The following is an 11,270-nucleotide window of genomic DNA, read 5'->3' on the forward strand; positions in this document are numbered from 1 at the left end:
TCCACATGATATTTCTTAGGAAAAGGAGCTCCAATTCAAGAAGCAGTTTTTAAAATATCAAAAACAAGTGACAGACAACATAAAGTCTTACAAGTGCAAACTTATTTGCGTGGTGCAGGACTCCACATTATCTGGCCTCTGCCAGCCTTCCCAGCCTTAACTCCTGCTGTTCTCCTCTTACCCCACCAAGCCCTGATGCTGCCAACCAAAACTCTTGGAGTTCCCAGAAAGCACACGATGCTTCAAGCTTCTGTGCCTTCGCTTGTGTGGCTCTATCCATTGACCTGGGGAGGACTTATATCCATTTTGAGACACAATTTGTGTTACTGCGGCAATGAAGATGTTCTGGCTGCTGTAACAAAGCACCATAGACTGGGTGGCATAAACCACCTAGTGGTTTCTTTGCTCACAGTCCCGGAGGCTGGAAGTCCAAGATCAGGGTGGCAGCATGGTCGCTTTCTGGTGAGGGCACTCCTCCAGGGTACAGACTGCTGACTTCTCATTGTGTCCTCGTATGGGGGAAAGAGGGCGAGAGAGCTCTCTGGGGTCCCTTTTATAAGGACACTAATCCATTCATGAGGGTTAGTTAATTCTTGAGGGCTCTGCCCTCAAGACCTAGTTACTTCCCAAAGGCCAACCTCCTAAAATCATTACATAAGGGATTAGGATTTCCACATATGGATTTCACTGGGGGACACAAACATTCAGTCCATTGCCCTGATCTTCCCCATTAGAAGTGATCACGTCTGTTCTTGTTACCCTGAGCATACTCATATCACTGTACCTATATCACTTGTATTAACATGTGTTTTAGCTTTTATAGACAATAAGCTTTTTGACAGCAAGGACTCTTTTTCTTATTTGTCCTTGAACATCAGCCAGTGTCTGACTGATGTAAATATCCTTTGAATCTTTGAATGGGAATTCATTTGAATGGTTATTTCCAATCTTAAACAACAACAGACTCTGATGCAAGAAAAGTTGCATAGGTGTACAGTCTGCATTAAGGCATAATTCTTCTTGAGAAGAGTTAATATGCCATGGATCTTTTATTTCACTCTTGTATTTGTTTTCAAAGTGTTTCAGGTAAATATACAACATTAATAGTTTAGTCAGAACCAGTATCAATAGTGTATTACAGGATAAAGGTGTAATTTTCAACTACTTCATAAAGTCTGAGAGGGCTCTCTAAAGTCTCAACAACAACAACAACAAAAAAACCCCAAAAAACCAATTGTGAATGAATCTTAATTTTTTAAAAATTTCTAAAATTTTGTCAAATTCTGTTGACAAACAGAATTTTTCCTAAGAATAATTCCATAATTTCATATATCCCCAACTGCTGTGTCTGCTTATTAAGAAAATAAACTTATAAAAATAAACATTTTCAGAAACTTTGCAATATATATATTTGCATATATATGTGTGTGTGTATATATGTGTATATATATATATGTATAAGTATATATATATATATATATATATATATATATATATATGACATGATACTTAGCAGGTAGTGATTGTCTTCTAGAATTGTTATTAGATACCTGGAAAAATTGAAAAGCAATAAGAAAGATTTACAAATTAATTTTCATTCTAAAATGTAAGGCATACGTTTGTGTTTGAATGTGTGTCAATAAGATGGGCTGCCTGACAGCACAAGAATATTGTGAAAAACTATCACTATGTTTTAAAAATGAGAAGTCAGAGCTAGGGCAAGAAATTAATGCAGACCAGACCACTTATACCTTGGAATTAGCATAGACTTGAATTAAAACTGAGATTTTTAAGAGTTCTTTTCTAATTGCACTGTAATAGAAAAAAACTATTTCTAGCCCTGTGATTTATTCGTATTCATTCTATGACTCACATTTATGATTAAATTTGGACACTGCCTGGATATTCATCTAGATATAAAGGAAAGAAAAAAGCTGTTTGTCACCTTAAGAATAGAATTAGTAAAAAACACATTAAGGTGTGAAAAATGAGCAACTATTAGTATGATATTTTATCCAAAATATGAAAGGCAGCTACTTAACCTTCTAAATTCAATAAATCCTGTTATATAGGCAGAATATACTCTTTTCAAATGCCAACTTTATGTTTGGAAAAAAACAAATACCAAAAGAAAAACCCCACCAAAATCGGAAGAATCTTTTTATCTCCAAAAATGAGAAGACAATAATTCCCAACTGTGTACATATTACTTGCATTCCTCAACAACTTAGTCCAAGAATAAGGAAGTATCTTAGGTTTTCATTTAGCTGAATTGAGGAATAAGAATATATAAATTTCCCTAGATTGTTAGTTATTAATAAACAGAATATAAATATAATTTTTGGCTTTGAGGACATCCCTGAGTACAATTTTTTGTCATTAGGTTTTCTTTCTGTCAGTTGTTCCCAGATAGAATATCAATGTTGAAACTCAGAAGCCAATTCCAATTTGTTTTAGTGCACGTCTAGTATCTGAGAGGTCTTCTATTTAATATTTAAACACGTTAATAAATATTTAAACAGCAAGTACTTGTGCTGGGTAAATTCTAACCACAGAAGAATGGAAACTACTTTACTGTTCCCAATTACCTTAAGTTGGTAATTCTCAGATATGAGGCTTTTTGATGTGTGATTGTGTATGTGTGTGAGTGTGTGTGTATGTATGTGTAATCACTTTCAGTCTATTCAATGTAAAGTAATTTCCAGATTAATTTTGGGCCAAGTTGAATAAGCAATAAAACTAGTTGGAAGATAAAAATGACTCTTCTTAAACATTTTTGTATATGCTTTTGAACAAAATGAAAGTTTTAAGAGGAAAGCAAAATTCTTTTCTTTTTTTCTCCTATCTATTTACTATTATTATTATCCAATAATAATTATTTAACAAGAGATTTACCCTCTTAGCAATTTTTAATGTGTACAATATTATTAACTATAGGCACTATGTTGTACAGTAGTTTCTAAGATGTATTTTTCTTGCATAACCAAAACTTTGTACCATTTGACTAATACCTTCTCATTTCCCCTGCCCCATCCCAGCCCCTAGCAACCACCATTCTATCTTTTGCTTTTATGAGTTTGACATTTTTAGATCCTTCACATATGTGGTATCAAGCAGTATTTGTTATTCTTTTCCTGGTTTAAATCATTTAGTATAATATTCTTCAGTTTGATCCATGGTGTAAGAGGAAAGAAAATTATTTTCAAATCCAAATTCTTAGCCATTAGTATGTCTGCTTTTACTTTTCTTTTGCTTACCTTTGATAATAAATTACCATATTGCCCTTAAGCATACAGTTTAGAGTCTCTAGAGTATAAATATTTACAAACAAAATACTTTGCAATTCTGTTAACTATCTTCATGACAAATATCAAAAGTAGAAAGATAAAATGGCTAGGATTTTATGAGGGATAATTATGTCCTATATCCTTTAGAACAAAGGTCCCAGTGTACTAGCCAGTCCCATAAAAGCTCTATATTTTAAATGACAAAAAAGAATTGCAAACTTCGACTGGCAGGTAAATTTGGGTTGGTAGATAAGAATAAAGGGAAAGTGGATTAGGTTTAGAAGGAATCTTTTGATCTGTGTGGTTCTAGCACAGAACTGCCCCCTACAGACTATGAGAAGAGACTAATGGTCATCGAAGATTTTTATCAGTGTCTTCAGTCTATTGAAATGCTTTCAGAGTATGTGTTTTTTAAGGACATAAAATAATCTCCTATATATATATAATGAAATGAAAAAAAAAAAACAAGGTAAAGAATCAAGTGTATGTACTGCTTTTTTCTCTGGTTTTGTGTATGCACAAAATACAGGGAAAAAAACCTGTAAGAACAATTGTCCCAACAGAAGAAAACAAGGGGATTGGACGAAATAAATATTTTTACCTGTGCATCCTTTTGAAATGTAAAATTTGGTTATATGCATGTATTATCAGTTAAAAATCTACATAGATGCTGGTTACCCAGCTCTCCTGAATCAGAATCTCTGAGGTCTGGCTGAGCTCTCTGAATTTGTATAAGCTATAACTCTCATTTGGTAGTTACTGCCTCAAGAGAAGCTCACATGAGAGTATAACTAACCAGAAGAGGATATGAGTTGGGAGTGGAGGAATCTTATGCTTCCTGTTGAGTAGAGAAGGGCAGGAGTATAACTGTCATTCTTCTATCGCCTTATATTATAATGAGGAAGCGTTTTGGAAATAAACTTAACATAACAGAATTATGAGGTCTTTAACATTATTGATTTGTCAAGGTCATATGTCAGTAAGTGCCAACAACATGATATTCTCACTAACTTTTATTTTTTTAAGGCCATAATAATGAATTAATTGAGTCCTAGACATCTGCAAAAGCAATCAGTGAAGTCCAAAGCTAAGACTGTAGGCCTTGGGGTCGTGAGGTTACCAGATATAGCAATCACATTACCTTACAAAGAGGTTCTCAATATCTAGGGTGATAGACATGGGGCAGTCCCATGGTTCTTTGCCTTTTCTTCTATTGGTATGCCCTCAGCAGGATGTGCTTGTTCAGGTTACTAAGGGGCATCCATGACGAGGATCTGTTGTTTCCCCATATTCTTCTTTTGGACACAGTACTGCAAGTCATACCCCTTCCAGCCTCCAGGCAACTTCAGACTACTGATTAGTACTTTGGGGGGTATTCTTCAAAACTTCCCAGGATCCATTACTGTCATGTACCCTGTTTTCATTGATTAACCCCTTTGGAAGGTAGGAAGATGGTCCTCATGCAGGATGATCCAAGATGCCCAGAAAGAAGCTTCAAAGGTCCACCGTCCCCAACAATGGCATACTGCACTGCCCAAGAGGAAGTAGCACATGGTGTCTGAAGATAGGGCAGCGGCCACCCTCATCCTCTCACATGGCAGCAAAATAGAAACAATCAACTGGGCCTTTTCTAGACTGGTCTGGATGAAGGGTTTTAGGAATAAAGACGTAGATATAGAGAATGGACCTGAGGACGCGGCAGTGGGGGGGGAAAGCTGGGGCGAAGTGAGAGAGTGGCATGGACATATATGCATTACCAAACGTAAAATAGATAGCCAGTGGGAAGCAGCCACATAGCACAGGGAGATCAGCTCGACGACCTAGAGGGGTGGAATAGGGAGGTGGGAGGGAGGCTCAAGAGGGAGGGGGATATGGGGACATATGTATGCATATGGCTGATTCACTTTGTTGTACAACAGAAACTAACACAGCATTGTGAAGCAATTATACTCCAATGAAGATGGATTTTAAAAAATCACAGCAAATTTATAGCTCTCATTAAGGGGACCAGGAGCCTCCCATCTCCTTCTGGTATTAGCCAGATGTTGTCTGGTCATACCATTGATGAGAATGAGGACGTGGAAGCTCATGAATGTTAGTTAAATTGAGGTTGGGCTCAATCTTCTCTCTAAATTATGAGAAGAACCTATCTCTGGAAACAACATGTATATGGATATAGAGAAATGTAAGGGTTTGGGAAAGAGGATAAATGTCTCTAAAAGAGATGCACGCTGCTCATTATTCTGTAATAACCTAAATGGGAAAATAATTTGAAAAAGAATAGATACATCAACATGTATAACTGGATCGCTTTGCTGTACACCTAAAAGTAACACAACATTGTTAATCAACTATGCTCCGATATAAAGTAAAAATTTTAAAAAAATAAAAGAGATGAAGTGTTGCTGAGTCACAGCTAATCTGAATACTTGTCAATACAAGTTGGTTAGAAGGTATGTCCTTGTCTCTCTCTTCTTCAGGCTATAATACCTGGACTAGAATGTACAGAAGGAAGCTTTGTTGAGTAGAACTGAACATGCCTCTTATAATCTCCTCTCCTTGAGTGTCAGTGGGACCTGGGGCTTACTTCTAACCAATAGAATATGGCTAATGTTTTGGGATATCACTCCTGAGATTATGTTAAGTAGAAAATGTGAAGGGATTTTGCAGATACAATAAAATCTCTAATCAGTTGACATTAAGTTAATCAAAGGGGAGATTTTCAGGGTGCATCTGACCTAAGAGGATTAGAGACTCTCTCCTGCTGGCCTTGAAGAAGAAAACTGCTATGACTTCTACAGCTGCAAGGAAAGGTATTGTGCCAACAGCCTCATAAGCTTGGAAGAGAACCCCAGGCCCAGATGAGATCCAAGTCCTGGTGCCTCCTTGATTGCAGCTGGGTGAGACCCTGATCAGAGGGTAAGCTGGGCCCAGATAAACTGGGCCTGAACTTCTCACTCGTGGAAAATATGAGATAATAAAAGTGAGTTATTTTAAGCCTCTGAGTTTGTGGTAATTTATTATGCAGCATAGAAAACTAATATGCAAGCCTATGGAATATTACAGGTAACTCTGGTAGCCTTGTACCATTATAATACGTTTTTACATGTCTATATTCTCATACACTTCGTGCGAGCTGGACTCCTCTTTGGTTCTCTTTGTGTCTCTCTTCACTTAGTGCTTAAACATTCCTTGAATGTTCTTTGAATGAATAAATTAATGGATGAATTCCTTTTTGTTGTACTCTGGTTCTTTTTCAGTTCAATCTTTCTGCTAAGAAACTGCCCTTCCCATCTCCTCATTTTATTCCTTCCTCTGACTGTTCTCAACTGGAGAAATGGTTATATCCAATAACCAGCCATTTCTGGTTATAATTAGCAAGCATTACCATTGCCAAGTATAGTGAAAGTTTATCCGCTTGGGTTTGGGTGTCCATGTGAGCTACTCAAATTAATGTATTGATATCTTTCTTCATATTCAATCATAAAGACATTTTTCCATTGGCATATCATCAGCTGTCACTTAACAATTATTAGGACATTCTTAAAATGGATTTCCCATAAAAATTGTCCAATTAGAAATACTACAAGATACAATTACTCTATACATTCTGTTACTTAGGAAAAACTGTGTCAGGCAGGGTTCATTGTGACAGAAATCAATTCTGCCTTTAAGGAAAAAAGTGTTGGAAACCTACCTGGCAGTTGACAGGATAAAAAGAAGGACAGAGAATTTGGATTGGAAAAATAGGTCGGAACCAGGGGAAGATGGAAAGTTAGAACCCAAGCTAAAGTGATGACCTTCATGCTGTCAGTGCAGCATGTTGCTACATTCTTGACTTGACGCTGGACATCACTCATGAAGCCCTCATCACCACCATCCTCCCACTTGACCCCCACTCCCACCACCAGAAATAATTCTCAATTGTCTCTTTCTTTGCCTCACTAGCTAAAGATTCAGTGGACTGGGGAAGCATCTGATTGGCAGAGTATTCTATGGATCTGAGAGAGCAAGTATCTGGCATTTTGGTTTCTGTGGCAGTAGGTGGAACCCTACCTCTCACCAAGACACAATGGCCATTTGTCCAAACATGGGGTTTAGATAGTGGGCTGCCTCCACCCAAAAGCACAACCCCTGATACATCCAGTACAAAGTGTTGGTGTTTTTCTTGAAATAGGCTTAGTTGGATGGAATTGTTGAAAGAAAACAGATAAAGAGTTTCCAGAAAGACTTGAAACAAGGACAGAGAAATCTGGAACATTAGAGTAAGATTATTTAATGGCCAAGTGTACAGCCACTTTTGGCAATAGTTACATAAAGAAGGAGATAACCCCAAATGGTTCTGGAGAATTCTTGTCTTCCCAGAAATTGCCATTCATATTCACAGCTATGAATAATTCCATTTAAGTGAATGAGGATTCTGCAACGCTCAAAAAATGTGATTGCCATACTGAAGAGTGTTTTTTTTTACCCAGTGTCTCCTACTCACCAGCTAACTGTTATAGAGATTCTGGCTACAGGGCTTCCTGCCCATCTCCTCCAGGTAATTGGTTCAAAACAAATACAATAGGTTCATGATCGTTTACTTCAAGTTTCTGTGAACCAAAAGTAAAGGAAAGTTCAAGTTTTCAGTACCTTTATTCAGTAGGCTGGGACACGAGACCTGTGCTGTCAATTACTTCTACTTCATTCTTTCTCCACCAAGGCCTATATCAAATGTCATGCTCTCTGTGAAACCTTGCTTTATTTTCTTAGACTAAGTCCATTTTTCCTTCCTTTACTTCCAGTAATTTGTAAATAAATTTGCTTATTAACATCTCTTCTTTTGTTGTTTATATTCTTGATTCTCCTACCAGATTGTGAACTGTGTCAGAGTAAATACCATCTTCTTTAGGAAGAGTTAGGTGCTCCTTATTCCTGGTTTCCTCATTACCTGGTACACTATGACATTGTTTCTGTAGCTGACACCCCAGCAGGCTGTAGGCTTTTGGGGGTTGAGGTTATTTGTTTTCCTACCATCTTTGTCCATGGTACTGAAATTCAAGAGTCAATAGGGTGGGATCATTGGTTTGTCTTAAGTGGACTGGTCATAAACAAGATATAATAAAATTCCATTTATTTGGCAAAATTATCATATTTTTGGAATTCCAGTGACATTCATGTGTGTGTATGTGTGTGTGTGTGTGTGTGTGCTTCTGTTTTTTGGAAGTTAATCCTAACATGCCATGTGAAAAAGAGTTAGAATTACATCACTTACTCTTTGAAGATAGAAAAAAATAAAATTGAGTATAAGACCTTAATATAAGAAAGCATATCTTCTTCATCTGTTTTTGCTTTCCTGACAAAGATCTGCATAAGTGAGTGGTAAGTCAATACCACAATGTACCTTTTTGAATTCATTTTGAATAATGTTGGCAAATGAGGCAGTGTTGCAAAATATATTATCTTCTTAAATCAGCATACGTCAGAGCTAATACACTGGACTAAGAGTCAGATCTGATTTCTTTATTTTTTTATTTAATAAATATTTGCTGAGGTATTATGCTAGGTACAAGGTTTAACATGACCATACACTTGCTGTGTACTGTTGGCAAGTCACTCAACCACCCTGAGACTAGGCTTCCATATTTATAGAATGGATATAGAGTATGTCCTGCCTTGTCTCATAGCATAGTTAGTGAGGGTCAAATAAGACACCATATATTCAAGTGATTAATATATGGTAAAGCACTTAAATATAAAGTTATAATACTTATTATGTTCTGTTAGTTATAACATGTATAATATAGCTACATATCATATTAGCTAGTGCAATAAAACTATATTTATTAAATAACACTATAGCTAGCTCTCAAAACCAATTCCTAATTTCCATAACTTCATACTACCACAATATTATAATAACTTATAACAGTATCATACATTTGAATTGTCCTCTACCATTTTCAGAGTATTTTGAAGTAAGTCTTCTTTGATCCTTTCAACAACAGAAAAGGAAAGGCACCTACTCGACTTTATTTTTTCATTCACTTATTTCTAGGGATCTACTTTTCTACATGATAATTTCTAAATATAGAGCTAAACTGGCTTTTGAATGGTACTTAAGTAAGCAAGAAATTTTGGTTCAATTTATTTCTACCTCAGTTTCTCAAAGGATCACCATAGTGATACATGAGAGACATAAAGAATTCTCAGATCAGTTTTATTTCTAGTTCTTGCAAAATGCCTGATAACAATGGAAGTCTACAGTAGTGGGTTTCAACATTTTTTAAATGGACTGTATTTTTTCTAGGACTGCTTTACACACTGAAAAATTAGTGAGGACCCCAATGAGATTTTAAGTCTGTAGGCTGTATACCCTTCATATTGGAAGTTACAGCTGAGAAATTTCAAAAATATTTATTTATTATTTCATTTAAAAACAAGAAATGCATTACATTTTAATATAAATATTACTTTTATGAAAAGTGACCACCTTTTCCAAAACAAAAAAGATGAGTGAGAAGAATGACATTGTTTTACATTTTTGCAAATCTCTGATATCTGGTTTAACAGAAGACAACAGAAATCTCTAATTTGCTTCTACATTCTATCTGTTACCATATATTGCTTGGGTTGAAGTATAAGAGGAAAATCTGGTCTCACACAGATATATAGTTGGAAAAAGGAGCATCTTGCAGACCCCCTGAAAGGGTTTTGAGGACCTCCAGGATCCATTAACCACACTTGAAAAATGGCTGGTCTACAGTGTAGAGGGTTTAAATGCCAAAGCTTTGAAGTCAGACAGACCTTCTACCTGAATTCAATCCAGTTTAATATGTTTTGGTTGTGTGTCCTTGGATAATTTACTTAAATGATAAGCCACAACTTCTTCCTCTGTGAAAAGAGTGTAATAATTCCAACTTCATGAGGTTGTGGTAAAGATTAAATTGCTCGAATTGTGAAGTGCTTAGCATAGGTCCTGGCCCACAGTAAGTGTATGGAAAATAGTAGCTGGCTCTAATGTATCACAGGCTGTTTCTCGTACCCTGTGCAAAACAGAAGGCCTAGAATAGTCAACCTAACTCACCTGACAGTAAGGCCAGTCTTAGAGGGAAGGTTCCGAAATTGAAACCAATAGGATCTAATTTTAAAATATGCTACCCTATTTTCACTTATACAAGATTTATTCTCAGTTAATATTGCCACACAATCGCAGGTGTTTATGATAGCCCAAACTAAAGCTATGGTAGATTTGAACAGAACCATTTAACTAACCTTCACATAAAAAAATTCCATGCGTTGTTCTTTATGAAAAACAGACCAAACTGCTAGACTGAGAACATAGTAGATTATTGTATACACATCTCATTTTATAAGATGGTAGTAGGTATTCTAAATATACTAAAAACAGTTTCTGAAAGCCTAGAAAGTAGGAAAGGGGATTTTTAAAATTTGGTTTGATTCATTTATTTATTTTTAAAATTTATTTATTTGTGGCTGTGTTTGGTCTTCGTCGTTGCACACGGGTTTTCTCTAGTTGCAGTGAGCGGGGGCTACTCTTCGTTGCGGTGCATGGGCTTCGCATTGCAATGGCTTCTCTTGTTGAGGAGCACCACTCTAGGCACATGGGCTTCAGTAGTTGTGGCACACAGGCTCAGTAGTTGTGGCTCGTGGGCTCTAGAGCGCAGCCTCAGTAGTTGTGGTGCACGGGCTTAGTTGCTCCACAGCATGTGGGATCTTCCCGGACCAGGGCTCAAACCCATGTCCCCTGCACTGGCAGGTGGATTCTTAACCACTATGCCATGAAGGAAGCCCTGAATTTGGTTTTATTTTTGTTTATAAATTCATTTTAATTACACTTATTGAGCACCTATTTAGTATAAACATTGTGCAGAATCCAAAAATGAGTAGCTCTTCTGCCTAATATTTAATGTTTTTTTCCTTTTGTTCTGTTTCTACTTGCTAATAGCTTTGTTTGTCCAAAGATAAATTTCTAATTTG

The sequence above is a fragment of the Lipotes vexillifer genome, unplaced genomic scaffold (assembly GCF_000442215.2).
Source record: "Lipotes vexillifer unplaced genomic scaffold, Lipotes_vexillifer_v1.1 scaffold729, whole genome shotgun sequence".
Lineage (NCBI taxonomy): Eukaryota > Metazoa > Chordata > Mammalia > Artiodactyla > Lipotidae > Lipotes > Lipotes vexillifer.